Source organism: Vombatus ursinus, unplaced genomic scaffold (genome assembly GCF_900497805.2).
Source record: "Vombatus ursinus unplaced genomic scaffold, bare-nosed wombat genome assembly UNPS02011369.1, whole genome shotgun sequence".
Classification (NCBI taxonomy): domain Eukaryota; kingdom Metazoa; phylum Chordata; class Mammalia; order Diprotodontia; family Vombatidae; genus Vombatus; species Vombatus ursinus.
The window spans coordinates 3,249,184-3,263,515 of record NW_020951147.1 but is presented as its reverse complement, the minus strand read 5'-3'; the positions used below and the strand labels follow the sequence as shown (position 1 = coordinate 3,263,515).

The window sequence follows — 14,332 nt, the reverse complement described above, 5'->3', positions numbered from 1 at the left end:
CAATATTTTAGAAATATTGTAGATTCTTTTCTTTTTTTCCTGATCACCTCGGGAGACAGACCTAATGGCGGTATTGCTGGGTCAAAGGGTATACACACTTTTATAACTCTTTGGGCATAATTCCAGGTTGTTCTCCAAAATGGTTGGATCAGTTCACAATTCCACCAACAGTGAATGTGTCCCAATTTTTCCACATCTCCTCTTGAATTTGTCATTTTCCCCTGCTCTCATTTTAGCCAATCTGATAGTTGTGAGATGATCTCTCAAAGTTGCTTTAATTTGTATTTCTCTAATCAATAATGATTTAGAGCATTTTTCATATGATTACATATAACTTTGATTTCTTCATCAAAAAATTGCCTGTTCATATTCTTTGACCCTTTATCATCTGGAGAATGACTTATATTCTTACAAATTTGGCAAAGTTCCACATATATTTGAGATATGAGACCTATATCCAAGAAACCGTCTATAAAATTTCCCCCCAATTTCTGCTTTCCTTCAAAGCTTGGCCATTTAGGTTTTATTTCTACAAAACCTTTTTAACTTAATGTACTCAAAATTATCCAATTTACATCAGCCTAAACAGCCTAAAAAATAAGGATAGCAAAAATAATGAAAGAGTACAGCTAATGGAATGTGAACTATTTCTGCCCTTTTTCAGAGTAAATTACCTGGGCTAAAACTTTATCTTAAGGAACACTTTTGCAGCTGCAATCTCATAAAGTGCACATGTTGAGATTATGTATGCCACAGACACTCATGGAGGGACCATCACACCTCAGGGACACTGGCCATGAGTACTCCTACCCTAAAGTAACCACAATAACTGCACCTGTGGCTGGAATCAATGTCTCCTCCCCCTCTCCCCCCAACCATGACAAGCTTTTGTCATGTTTATATAGTCAAGTTTTGTTTTGTTTTTGCTTAGCCACGGAAGCTCTTTTAACCCCGGCATTGTGAAATCACCCTGTAGCACAACTGTTACGCCAAACATGTCAAAAGTGTACAAAAATTCCATATCCCGATACTGATCACTTCAGATGAAAACTGAAAACTGCAAATGTTAACTAGCTTTTCTCCCCTAATATTAAATATAAAACCACGTGGGAAATCTAGAAATCCAAATAAAAGTCACCGAGACCTGTCCTAAATCATAAACACAAACTCTTTGTGAGAAAGCATACATGAGAAATGGTCTACCACAACCCGTTTTAGAATGAGGCTGACTAAGGTTGGAAAGCCAGCTAATGGCTCCCCTCCTTCTACCACACCTCTTTGGATGTCCAATGCCCACACAGTCAGATTGTCTTTCAGTCAGTACATCATTAGCGTACTGGCTTTCTAGGACTCATCACTTAACGTGTCCAGTTCCACGACGGTTTCATCTCTGCCTTTGAACGGGGAGCAGGCTTTCTCTGGAGAGTTCAGGATCTCCTGGCAGAACACTGCCATTCAGGTTCAGACCCAATCTTACAAGAAGCCTGGGTTGCATCTCCTTTTGACTGATTTTAGATACTTCTTGATGTCTTGTTGGGATTCATCCATTGAATAGTTATCACCAGCAGCAATCTCAGCCAAATAACAGAAGTGGTCTCCTTTCATTTTCAAATCGAAAGCTTTGCTTTCTGCTTGAGAAGCCTTAGGGATCAAAAGCTTCGCCCAGAGAGAGCAGGACATGTCGTGGCAGATATCTCTCTGGTTGGTTTCGATTTTCTCTCTGCAGCCTCAGTTCATTTGCTCAGCACCTTCTGTTTTTGCTCGGTCCTTGAAATGACCTTCTAAACTGACCCCAGGGCCCCAATGACATTGTTTACAGCACCAGAGAGAAGCTTCCTCCCTCTGCTGGCTAATTCAGCCCTGCCCTCAGTTACAGATCTCTTGCAGGCTGCCATATCAACCTAAGTCTCAGCTGGTTCAGCCCCTTTGGTCTGTGCACCAGCTCATTTTTATCCATGACTGAGTCTTCTGGGGCCAGAGTGAGGGAGTAGTGGTGACAGTAAACAGACAGGGATTTGCTGGCTTCTGGGCAGCAGCAATGGCCCCCAATAGTAAGCTCCTGATAAATGTTTGCTCGCTGACTAAGAAAGTGATTTCCATAGTCCAGGTGTGGGGACAAAGACCTGAATGAGGGCGGTGGCTATCTGAGTGAAGCAAAGGGATTCGATATGAGAGAGGCCGGAAGGTAGAGGTGACAAATTTGGCAACTGACCAGATGTGTGGGGTGAGTGAAAGTGATGAGTAAAAGATGAAGCCAAGGTTGGGAGTCTGAGTTGCCAGAAGGGTGGCAGTGCCCTCCACAGAAATAGGGGAGTTTAGAAGAGAGGAAGACTTGGGGGAAAAGACACGAGGGTCTGTTTCGGCCACGTAGACTGAGATGTCTCTGGGACGGCCAACCGGAGATGTCTATCCGCTCGGTCCTGGTGGACCAGCTGCTTTGCTTAGTGCGGGCCTTGGTGCTGGGAAGAACTATCTGCGTCTTCCTCTGACACTGACTAGCTGTGTGACCACAGGAAGATCAGCTGTTCCCTCTGAGCCTCAATCAGTCAATAAACATTAATTAAGCAAGCACTCACTACAGGCCAGGCACTGTGGTAAGTACTAAAGATACAAAAAAAGGCAAAACCCAATGCCTGTCTTCAAGGTCAGTCTAATGCGGGAGACAACATGGGAACGCTGGACAAACAAATACAGACAGCTTGAATTGGAGAGGATCCAAGGCGGAGAGAGATTAGGAAGGACTGGGAGAGGCTCCTCACAGAAAGGGAGGAGAGCTGTGATTTCAGTTTCCTCATCTACACAATGGTCATCAAAACACCTGACCTTCTCCGAGCTGTCCCCCCTCAAGGAACGTTTGTTTGTAAAGGGCTTTACCATTTGAAAGGACTGTGGCGAGGTTGGGTCTGAGCTGGGTGGGGAAAGGAAGGTTCTGCCAGGAGAAGCACTGGTCAGGCCCCCCTCCCCCAGCCTTTGGGCAGTTCTCCTGGCATTAAGGGAGGGGCTCCCATACTCAAATGTCTTTGGTGAAGAGCCAAGCTTTCCAGCCAGACAGACAAGGTGTGTGTGTGTGGCGGGGGAGAACAGAATCCTTGAGCAGAGTGCTTTTACCTTACTGCACACTCTGGGAGACCATCCAGGCCCTGGAAGAACGGTTGGGATGCAACCAAGTCACCTCCTGGCCTCATGTGGCAGGTTTAGGATGGCCCTAGGTCCAAGCCCCTAGAAGCCCCAAAGGGAGCAGAGCAGTTCTGCCCAGGAGTGGGGACCCCACCTGCCAGAGGCACTGTGGTGTCTGCCCTGGGCTGGAAGGACAGCAGGGCTGCCCCTCTGGCTCTGCTGGTATCACTCCTGCTGTGTGACCTTGGGTAACTCGCAAATGCATGATAAGCAAGGGCTTATCAAGCAACCTTAGAAAAATATATAGTCCAGCTGATTCATTTTACAGATAAAGAAACTGAGGACCACAGAGGCTAAGTGATTCATGGTCCTAGTCACATAGCTAATAGGTAGCTGAGCCAGGAATCAGTCAATAAACATGTATTAAGTGCCTTCTGTGTGCCAGGTCCTTGCTAATCTCAGGGGATACAAAAAAAAAAAAAAAAAAAGCAAAAGCTGGTTCCTGCCCTCAAAGAGCTTTCAATCTAATGAGGGAAGATGAAAAGGAAAGGGTACCTGGAGGCAGGGTCAAGGGCAGGTGATGAAGTGAGCTCTCTCCAGCCCTCCTTAAATGGTGGAGGAGCTAGGAGGCGCTCTGCCCTCTCCAGTCAGAAGGAGGGGTGGGCGGGGGTGGGGCAGGGAGCACCAAACATGTGGCAGTTTCAGAGTTGATGTGACCTGCAGGAAGATGAGTTTCTAGAGATCCAGGAGAGATTCTGAGCCACACTCAGAATCTGGCAGGATGCCACGGGTCTCCCCCTCCCATGTTTGGCTATGTCGGCAGCTGTCGAGGCCCTTTCCATGAGAATGAGGGTCAGAGAATGGTTCCAATCAACAATCCCGGCCGAGGCTCAGAAAGGTCCACGTGTATGCCACTGGCCATGTGGCCAGTGTGTGTAGGAGGCTTTGTTTGGAGTCAGGACTCCTGGGGAGGAGCTTGGCTCTGCCTTTGATGACCTGTGCGACCTTAGGCCAGTCACTTGACTGAAGTCTAAGAGACTCTGCTTCTTTACTTGTAAAATAAGGGAGTCAGATTAGATGGCCTCCAAGATACTTTACATCTGTAGTCCTAGGATCCTATCTCAGGCCAAACTTGAACCCAGACCTCTTCCTTCCACGCCCATCCCTATAACCACCACACTGGGAAGAGGGTTGCCCAGAAAGAGAAGGCTCTCAGAAATGCCATCAACAAGTTCTGTCCCCTGGTCAGGTGTGGCTGGGCCCCAGGCATCCTCTGGCCCGTGGGCTCCATCACGTGGCCTAGCAGCCCTTGCAACAGCAGGAAAACTGAACCTTCTGGGGAGGAGGAAGGAGCCACCACGCCAGGGAGCTGTCAGGTACCTTTCTCCCTGGCCCAACCCCTCCTTCTGTCTCCATCTGGCTCCTCTCCAGGTGGCAAGGATGGAGTTCTGTCACATGCTGGGCTCACGTGACAGGCTGGCAGCTTCAGAGTTGTGGGTCTGTCAGAGAAGATGAAGAGAACTGCCTGCTCTCCCCATTGCACCCAAGGTGGGTGAGCACCTCCACCTTTCTCCTGGGACCTTTCCCGGGTGCAGGGATGGGTACATTTCCAGAAGATGATGCCCAGGAGGAACTGGCTACGTAAGTAGAAAGAGCCTGCAAACCCGGGGGTGAGGGTCATCCAAGAAACCCCAGGCCAGGGTGGGTGGCATGGGGGCAGCGGGTGGCATAGGGGCAAGGCAGGTTGCAGTGGGTTCCAGCTGGAGGGCGGAGAGAAGGAAAGATGCGCTTCTCTGCCCCACCCATTTGTAACCCTATCTCTCTCCTGTCTATCCTCAGCAACTGCTCAGGGAAATCTTCTTTCTTTGTTTTGGCTTCCAACAAGTTGTGGGGGAGGGACGCTGAGGGGTGGGGTGCTGTCTCCTGGGAGGGCACCAGAGCTCACCTCTCCCTTTCTGATCCCTGCAGCCCCAGGATGCCATCCAGAAGCGCCACACTCTGCAGATGAACATGTCTGACAAGGATCGAGCACCGGAACCTGACCTTCCACCACCAAATAACAGCTCCCTCTTTTCCCGCTTGAAGGTTTGCTAAAGCTTTCCTCATAACCCTGGAAGGCAGGTGGTGCAAGGGACATTAGCCCCATCTGACATAAGAAGAAACTGAGGCACTGAAACGGTAAGAGACTTCCCCAAAATCACACAGCTAAGAAATGATACAGCTCAATTCTACTGAACAAATTGCTCAAAGGCCTACTATGTGCTGGGCACCATACTAGGTGCTGAGGACACAAAGTCAAAAAATGAAGTCACCCCTGCCCTCAAGGACCTTACCATCCACTGGAGGAAAGGGCACGTATATAGATAACTAATTCAAAAAGTACCTTCAAAGAGGAGAAAGTGTTAACAATTAGGGGATGAGGAATTGTCCCCTCCAGGGCCTGGCACATGAGCTAGGTTTTGGATCCCGATTCGGAGAGCCAAAGATGAGGAAGGAATCTAAGGAATCTATTTCTGGCAGGGGAACCACATAGTCAAAGGCAGAAGTGGGTTGTGGGGAACAGTCAGCAAGCGTGTCTGATGATCAGGGAGTGGGTCAGGGGGAGTCATTAAATGAACCAAGAAAGTTAAGCGGGGACCACCCCCGGAGGGCTTTAAACAACCTCCAAGTTTGCGTGTTTCATCTGGGGCAACCAGAATTCACCTAAAATTTCTGAGTAAAGAAATGTTATTGTCCGCCAGGGATGTGGCAAGATCCCTTGGGCAGCTGCCCGGAGGCTGGATTGGGGAGGGGAGAGTCTGCAGGCTGGGAGATTCGTGAGAGAGCCATTGCAATGGTCCAGGTGAGGGGCACTGGGGCATGCGAACAGACAGAGGAGCACTGGTATGAGAGAAGGAGAATTGGCGACTGACTGGATAAGGGGTTAGTGAGGAGACGAGGCTGACCGCCAGTCTGGGGCCTGGGCGGAGAGAAGTTTAGAAGAGGGAAGGACTGGGGTAGGGGAGTCGATTCCACTTTGGCCATGTTGAGTTGGAGATGCCCAGGGATGTCCAGTCAGAGATGGCTGATGGGTAGAAGATGATGTGGATTTTATGGCTCCAGAGAGAAATCAGAAGTCATTTGCATAGAGAGGATAATGAGACTCCTGGGAGCTGATGTGATCACTGAGAGAAGGCACGGGAGGAAAGGAGAGAGACCCAGGACAGAGCTGTGGGACGCCTGTACTTAGAAGGTCAAAGACAGTCTGAAGAGCCAGCACCACAGCCTAAGGAGTGGTCAGGTCAGGCTGGTAGGAGGGAGCCGAGAGAACAATGCCTTGGAAGCCAAGAAAAGGAGACAGTCTAGGAGAAGGGCTGGTTTTGAACCGAGGTCCACTGGCTCCCAAGCCAGGACTAAATCCCCGTCCCATAGCCCCAGACAGGCAGGACATGATCTGGAGCTCGAGGGGGCAAACCTGGAGCTCCGAGGCTTCCACCAGCTTTAGCGAGCATTTATTTAGCACCCACGGTGTGCAAGGACACTGAGGATATGAGAATTTTCAGAGGACACTCTGGAGCCTCTGCTGACCTGCCATGCCAAGGGGCTTAGGGCTCTTTCCAGCCTGGACCCGCTATCCAGGAGCCAAGCTCTGGCTTAGCAAAACCTTCCCTGAGCCAGAGGTGAAAAGTGGAGCCCAGGCCCAGCCCAAGGCAGCAGCCGCAGTGGGCTCCATCTCTCCAGGGGCATCTCCAGAGATGGCCTCATGGTGGTGGGCAGGAGGCCCTCCTATATCCCCAGCCCCTCCTTTGGGACCCCAACAGAAGGACCAGGGACATCTAAAGGCATGACTTTTCATTATTATTATTATTATTTTATTTTTGGTTAGGCAATGGGGTTAAGTGACTTGCCCAGAATCACACAGCTAGTAAGTATTATGTGTCTGAGGCTGGATTTGAACTCAGGTCCTCCTGAATCCAAGGCTGGTGCTCTATCTACTGCACCACCTAACTGGCCCATGGCATGACTTTTTAGAGGCAGCAGGGATAGCAGGACAGAAGATCAGGGTTCAAATCCTGCTTCTGAGGCTTACCAGCTGTGTGGCCTTTTAAGGATCTGAGCCTCAGTTCCCCCATCTGCAAAATGGAGCTAATCGTGGCTATAGTATTCATGATCCTGAAGGGTTATTGCTGTGCTTTGTAAATGTCAGTTGTTATTAAAGCCTTCCTTTTACAGACAAGGAAACTGAGGCCTATACATATAGTTAATTATAGTGGAAAGCACTCTGCATTTGGGGGTCAGGGGACCCTAGGCAAATTCCTTTCGCTTCTTTGGCCTCAGTTTCCCCTCTGTGAAATGGGAGAATGGACCTTCCAGCTTTAAATGCCCTGATGCTGTCACGGAGCTCAGGTCCTGAACCCTGGTCACTCACTGGAGCATTGGGCCCTAGGCAGGAGGGGCTGACCTGGGAAAGGCGGGGGCTGGGAATTCGCGGTCACTCCAGGGTTCCCCAGATTTAATCTGGAGGCTGGGCAGGTGCCAAGTGCCTTGGGGAGACAAGGATGAGCTTGAGCCAGGCCTGGCCTTCAGGGAGCCCAGTGTTTGTACGTGGGGGCGGTGATAGGACGGGGCCTCAGGCAAAACAGATGAGTAAAATGGGAAGAGCTGGGATGCTAAGCCCCTCCCCCACCTTGTGAGTGGCTGTGATCTCTGGACAGCAGTCAAGGCAGGCTTCTAGGAGGACGTGGCAGCCTGGGGGGGCAGGGATGGGCTGGAAGGAGAGGGAAGGTGCAGCCCCTATCTCTTCTAGCCTACACTATCATTATAGCCTCCCGACTGATCCGGCCTCCAGCTCCAATCAGTCAAAATGATTAAGCACCTACTGTGAGCCAACCACAAGAGGAAGGTCCCTCTGGGAGGTGGAATTTTAGCTGGGACTTGAAGGAAGCCCTGGACATCCGTGCCTCCCCTCCAGCCAGGGCTCCCTACTGCCTCTAGTGGAAAACACTGACTCTAGGCTCGGCGTTGAAGGCCCTCCCCAGCCCATGCAAGACCCATTTCTCCAAGTGAGTGAAGCTTGATAGATGATGGTTGGACTGGCTTGCTTTCCAGTACTCCCCCAACTTTGTCCCGACAAAACCAGACAGATGGCCATCCCTGTCTCTGTGTTTGCTCGGGCAGCGCCCCACCTTGGGGAGAGCGGCCCCTCTTCACCTCAGCCTCTGAGAACAGATCTCTCGTCAATCCTTCCTGAGGCTATGAAGTCCTGTTCTGTGTGCTCCGTAGAGGAGAGACCCGACTGCTTTGCCTCCCCGGGTGGGCAGCAAGGTGAGGTGAACTGAAAGCCCTCCTCTGGGATGAGGCCTGATTGGGATGCCACAGGAGCCCAGGGAACCCTGAGGTTTAGGCCTGGGATTGGAATGGGGGCCACCTCCAGTTTAGCGGGCTTAACTGGTTCATTTGGAGCTGGATTGTGGAGGGCCTTGGATGCTGGAGCGAGCCTCAGGCTGTGTGGTCAGCCTGGAGCTGATTATGTATGTTCAGGAAATCCACCCTGGGGGCTTCAGGGATGCCTCCATTATTTCCCCTTATCAGAGGTGGTCAGAGCCAGACAGGGAAAGGAGAACCTGTGAACCTTCCCAAGACAACTGGCTCCCCAGTCGCTCTGCCTGTGGCCCTAGAGGAAATCAGGTTTGCAGGGGGGCCATCTGCCGTATGAACCACAGAGTCCCCTGGAAATGGGTTGGGGGGGGAGATATGCCAGCTCTCTATAGGAGGGCCCACAGGGGATCTGGCTGGGAGCTCCCCAAGGACTTGCCCGTGATGTAAGAGAGCCCAGTCTGGCCCTGACCTGGGCATAATTACTGTGACCAGGGTAACAGCCTGGCACAAGGCCCAGGCTCTGACACCCAGGCTACCAGGCCTGGGGGAGACAAGACAGACTGAAGCTGCTGCCTGGAACTGGACCCCAGCCAAGCACAGACCACTACCCCCAGAACAGGCCGGTGCTAGAAGATGACCCAGACACACAGTGTTCCTCCTTTAGCCATGTGCTCGCCGGTCAAGAAGGGGCCGCCTCAGGAACCAGCTGGATCTAAAGACAAGGGCACAGGCAGAAATCTTAGCCACGCCCACGTCTAGGGTCTCCCAGCTGGGATGGTCACAGTGGGCCCAGCCCAGAGTCTTCCTCACTGGCCTGGGGGGGGGAGTGGGGAGAGCCATGTCCCCGCCTCCCAAGGGCTGGGCTGACTACTAGCAGAATTTCCAAAGCAGATCATGAAGGTTTGTGTGAGAGCTGGCCTCCAGAGCGACAGGTAGAGGGGACACAAACTGGAGTCAACTAGGCCACACCTTCAGGTATGGTGTCCTCGGGACTGCCCCCGGCCTACCCCTCGTCCTGCAGCTGGGTGCCCTGACAAGGAGCAGGCAGGAAGTGGACTTCAGTCCGCCCCAGAGGAGCCGGGTGGGGCTCTACTTTCTGCACAAGGGGTGTGTGTGGGTGGAGGGTGGCCCAACTCAGTCCTGGCTGAGCCGGGAGGCAAACACTCTCACATCCCCATCCCCGGCGCCTGACTTTTCTCACGTGGTTCATCCCCAACCTAATGGGGGAGTGATGTCAGGGAAGGGAAGTGAGAAAAGGAACTTGTATCCCACGCTCCACGCCCTCCCAGCCACCCCTGACACCCCTGCCTCCCCCCAAAAGATGAGAGCCCTGAGGAGGAGGGAAGGAGCCAGAGGGCAGGATGGACTCAGCCATAAAAAGCAAGGAAAATTGTGGGTGGACTCTGTTTTATGTAACTAGGCAATTTGCTCTAGGAGCTTTCTTCAGATTGCAGCAAGGGACACGCTTTGGAGTCTGAGGTCCTGGGTTCAAATCCCAGCTTTGTGTCTCGGACAAATCCCTTTGGCCCATCTGAGCCCCAGTTTCTCCTTCTGTACAAACAGAGGGGTGGGGTGAGGATTGGATGAGATGACCTCTAAGGTCCCTTCCAGTTCCAGGAACTCTTGGTATGAAGCCAGACCTGAGCACAACCAGTTGAAGAATAAGACCCCATCGCTGCCCTCAAGAAGTTTACAATCTAGAGGTAAATACGTGGGAGGAGAGATGTGCCTCTGGCACTGGGCCCAAGGGGCTGAGCGAGCTGGAGCATTTTAGTGAAAGGTCTTATTGTCAGGAGGACTTTTGTTCTATGTCTGTTCTCTGGGGTAGATGGAATGGGCTAGGTGCTGAGAGGCTAGAATCCCATGAACATTCTTTAAGCCCCTACTTGATACCAGGCCCGATGTCAGGTGCTGGGCATACAAAGATTAAAAAAAATCCTAGAAATAGTCACTTCTAGAGTGGTGTGAGAGGGGCGAAGTGTTTGACACACAAGCTTGTCAGAGACTACCCAATGACCCTCGGAGGTATTACTATCCCAGTTGTACTAATGAGGAAACTGAGGCAGACAAAGTTGAAGCAGCTTGCCGGGGGCGCACAACTAGTAAATGTCAAAGGTGGGATTCAAACGCAGGGTTCTCCTGAGTCCAAATCCAGAGCTCTATCCATTAGACCACACCGCCTTGCTCCCTGGGCCATTCCAGTCGGGCTGAAGGGTTTGGGGCTTGGAGGAGTCTGCTCCTAACTTGCTCTGGGACCTTGGGCAAGCCCCTGCCTCCTGCTGGGCTTCAGTTTCCCCACCTCTACCTGGAGATCAGTCTTTGAAAGTCTCTGAATAGATTTCTCTACCTTGAGGGGAGCCTGCCCCGTGCTCACCAGGGAGAGAAAGTAAGGATCTGTCCCTTGCCTCCGCACTGCCGCCCAGCAGGTCGCCTCCCAACCTCTCCAGATGCCATCAGCCACTCCCTGCTCCCTTTGGCTAATGGCATTTTTCACCATAGCCCTCCCTCCCACCTGAATGCCAAAGGTGTCTGGGCACCCTTGTTCCTCCGGCATGTGGAGAATGCGACCAAGTGCCTTGTCCGGGTGAATGGCAAAGCTTCCCAATGGCCCCTCCGGAGGCACCTTCTCCTGGGGTCCCAGGGAAATGTGTTTCATTTCATAGCAGTGGAAAAGTTTAGAAGGACCCCAGCTGGCATCCTCCTCCAGGCTCTTTTGATAGCTATGTGTAGCAGGAGTCTTCAGATTGATACCAAGCACCATACCTTCCTTGAGGAGGTCACCAAGTGTTTTGATTTGAAAGGAAGGCTGAAGATTTAGAACTGGTAGGGGCCTTCAAAGTCGTCTAGCCCAACCCTCGGAGTTGAGGAACCAAGACCCAGACCGTGAAGCGCCCTTGGACTTGTGCCATGCATGGCCACACTAGGAGTGTGGACCAGAGCCAGGATTCAAATGGAAGGCCTCTGACTCCAGACCCAAAGTCCTGTCCCATGGTCTCCGACTACAGATCTCCTTCTTGTCCTCCTGAGCTTAGGGACTAGCTGAACTGGACTCTTGTCAGCCAAGGGAGAAGGGGCAAGCTTGTCACCACAAAATGCTGCTGACAGGATGCGTCTTATCTCAGAGCTGCTGCACTGTTTCATCTGAGAACCCCAGACGCCGGCGGATGCCCCTGTAGCAATCAAGTGATTCAACTGAAACTGTTAGAGGCAAAATTGGTCAGTGGGTCCTACTGGTCCTGTGCTGCACTGGGGTTGTCTCTGACTCCTCCCTACCCAAGGCTCAGGACCTCCTCTCTCTACCCTGTCTTCCCCAAACACAGCTAGCTTCTGGAATCACAGAATCTACTGGAAGGGACCAAAGAGTCCCATCCCTGCAAGTCGAGTCTTCCTGAGTTGGAATCCCTAACCAGACACTCTGCTTGTAGCCCTGCAGGGGCTCTCAGCACATTGCTCCTTTTTTTTTTTTTTTTTTTTGGTTTATTGAAAAATTTTTTTTATTTTCAGTTCCAAATTCTCTCTTCCTCTAGCCCCTCCCCCATTCTTTGAGAAGGGAAGAAATACAATACTTATGATACACACACAAAACATTTCCATGATAGCTATGTTGTTGGGGGGGAGGGAAGAAAGCAAGGAAAATAAAGTGGGGAAAAAAGCTTCAATCTGCACTCAGCGTTCATCAGCTCTCTCTCTAGAGGGTCTAACAGTTTTCACAATGAGTCCTTTGGAATCAAGGTGGATTATTTGTATTGAGCAGACTAGCCAAGTCATTCACAGGTGAGCATTCTTACAATGTTGCTGTTACTGTATACAACATTCTCCTGGTTCTTCTCACTTCACTTTGCATCAGTTCATATAAGTCTTCCCAGGTTTTTCTGAAACCATCCTGCTTTGTCATTTCTTATAGCACAATAGTATTCCATCACAATCATATGCCACAACTTGTTCAGACATTCCCCAATTGAGGCATCTGCTCAATTTCCAATTCTTTGTCACCACAAAATGAACTGCTGTAAATATTTTTGTACACATAGGTCCCTTTTCTTTTATCTCTTTGGGATACAGACCTACTAGTGGTATTGCTGGGTCAAAGAGTATGCAGTTTTACAGCCCTTGGAGCACAGTTTCAAATTGTTTCCCAAAATGGTTGGACCAGTTTACAACTCCAGCAACAGTGTTTTAGTGTCCCTGTTTTCCCATATCCCCTTCAGCATTTGTCATTTTCCTTTTCTGTCATATTTGCCAATCTGATAGGTATGAGGTAACACCTCAGAGTAGTTTGAATTTGCATTTCTCTAATTATTAGTGATTTAGAACATTTTTTCATGTGACTATTGGTAGCTTTGATTTCTTCTTCTGAAAACTGCCTGTTCCCATCCTTTGACCATTTATAATTTGGGGAATGGCTCTCAATGTTATAAATTTGGCTCAGTTCTCTATATATCTGAGAAATGAGATCTTTCTCAGAGAAATTTGCTGTAAAGTTTTTACCCCAGTTTCTTTCCTTTTAATTTTGGCTTTATTGGGTTTGTTTGTGTAAAAAGTTTTTACTTTCATGTAACCAAAATTACTCATTTCCATTTCCATGATCCACTCTATGTCTTCTTTGGTCATGAACTTTTACTTTGTCCATAGATTTGAAAGGTAATTTTCTTCATGTTTCCCTAGTTTGTTTATGATATTGCCATTTATGTATCACATACCCGTTTTAATCTTATTTTGGTATGTGTGCGATGTTGGTTTATGCCTACTATCTACCAGGATGCTTGCCAATTTTCCCAGCAGTTTTTGTCAGATACTGAATTCTTGCCCTAATAACTGTGATCTTTGTGTTTACTAAATACTATGTTACTTGGTCATTTAATTCTATGCATTGTGTACCTTATCATTCCATTGGCTGATCACTCTGTTTTTCATCCAGTATCAGATTGTTTTAATGATTACCATTACCATGAGGGTGGTTTGCCATTTCCTTCTCTACCATTTTCTAAGAGAGTATGAGATGGAGTACTGCTAGGTAATCTTCCTTCGCTTTTTTTAATTGATTCCATTAATATTCTTGACCTTTTTGTTTCTCCAGCTGAATTTTGTTTCTTTTTTTCTACCTCTATGAAATAATTCTGTGGTAGTTTCATTGGTAGGGTTCTAAATAAGTAAATTAACTTAGGTAGAAGTGTCATTTTTATTTTATTGGCTTAGTTTACCCATGATTTGCCTCTGTTTGTGTAAAGAGTATCTGTAATTGTGTACATCTAATTCCTGTGTGTGTCTTGGCAGGTAGAGTTCCAAGTATTTTATACTGTCTATGGTTATTTTAAATGGAATTCCTCTATCTTCTCCTGCTGGGTTTTGGCGGTAGCATATAGAAATGCTGATGATTTCTGTGGGTTTATTTTATACCTTGCAACTTTGCTAAAGTTGTTTATTGTTTCAACCATTTTTAGTTGATTTTTTTTAAGTTGATTCTTTAGGGTTCATCACATCATCTGCAAAGAATTAGAGTTTTATTACCTAGTTTCCTATGCTTATTCCTTCAATTTCCTTTTCTTGTCCCACTGCTATATCTAGAATTTCTAGGACAATATTGAATAGTAATGGGGATAATGGACATCCTTGCTAACCCTGATCTTATCGGGAAGGCTTCTGGCTTATCCTCATTACAGATAATGCTGCTGATGGTTTTAGATAAATACAACTCATCATTAATGTAACCTCCATTTATTCCTATGCTCTCAAGTGCTTTTAATAGGAACGGGTGCTGTATTTTTGTCAAAGGATTTTTCTGCATCTATTGATATAATCATATGATTTCTGTTGGCTTTGTGATTGATCTGGTCTATTATGCTGACAGTTTTCCTAA

The 14,332-nt window shown here is 48.9% G+C and overlaps 1 protein-coding gene across 6 annotated transcripts in view; it reads left to right on the top strand.

Moving 5' to 3' along the window:
- Positions 1 to 4,596: 4,596 nt before the first annotated feature.
- ALDH3B1 (aldehyde dehydrogenase 3 family member B1) overlaps positions 4,597 to 14,332 on the top strand; it is a 28,041-nt gene continuing 18,305 nt past the window's right edge. Inside the window, exons 1-3 of one of the 6 annotated variants that reach the window (XM_027856090.1) lie at positions 4,597 to 4,758; positions 5,086 to 5,295; positions 10,087 to 10,178. The gene's annotated coding sequence lies outside the window, so the exon portion shown is untranslated. Of the gene's footprint in view, positions 4,759 to 5,085; positions 5,296 to 9,274; positions 9,451 to 9,792; positions 10,179 to 14,332 lie in introns of those variants that run through there. The other 5 variants (XM_027856091.1, XM_027856094.1, XM_027856088.1 and 2 more) reach the window with 5 other exon arrangements.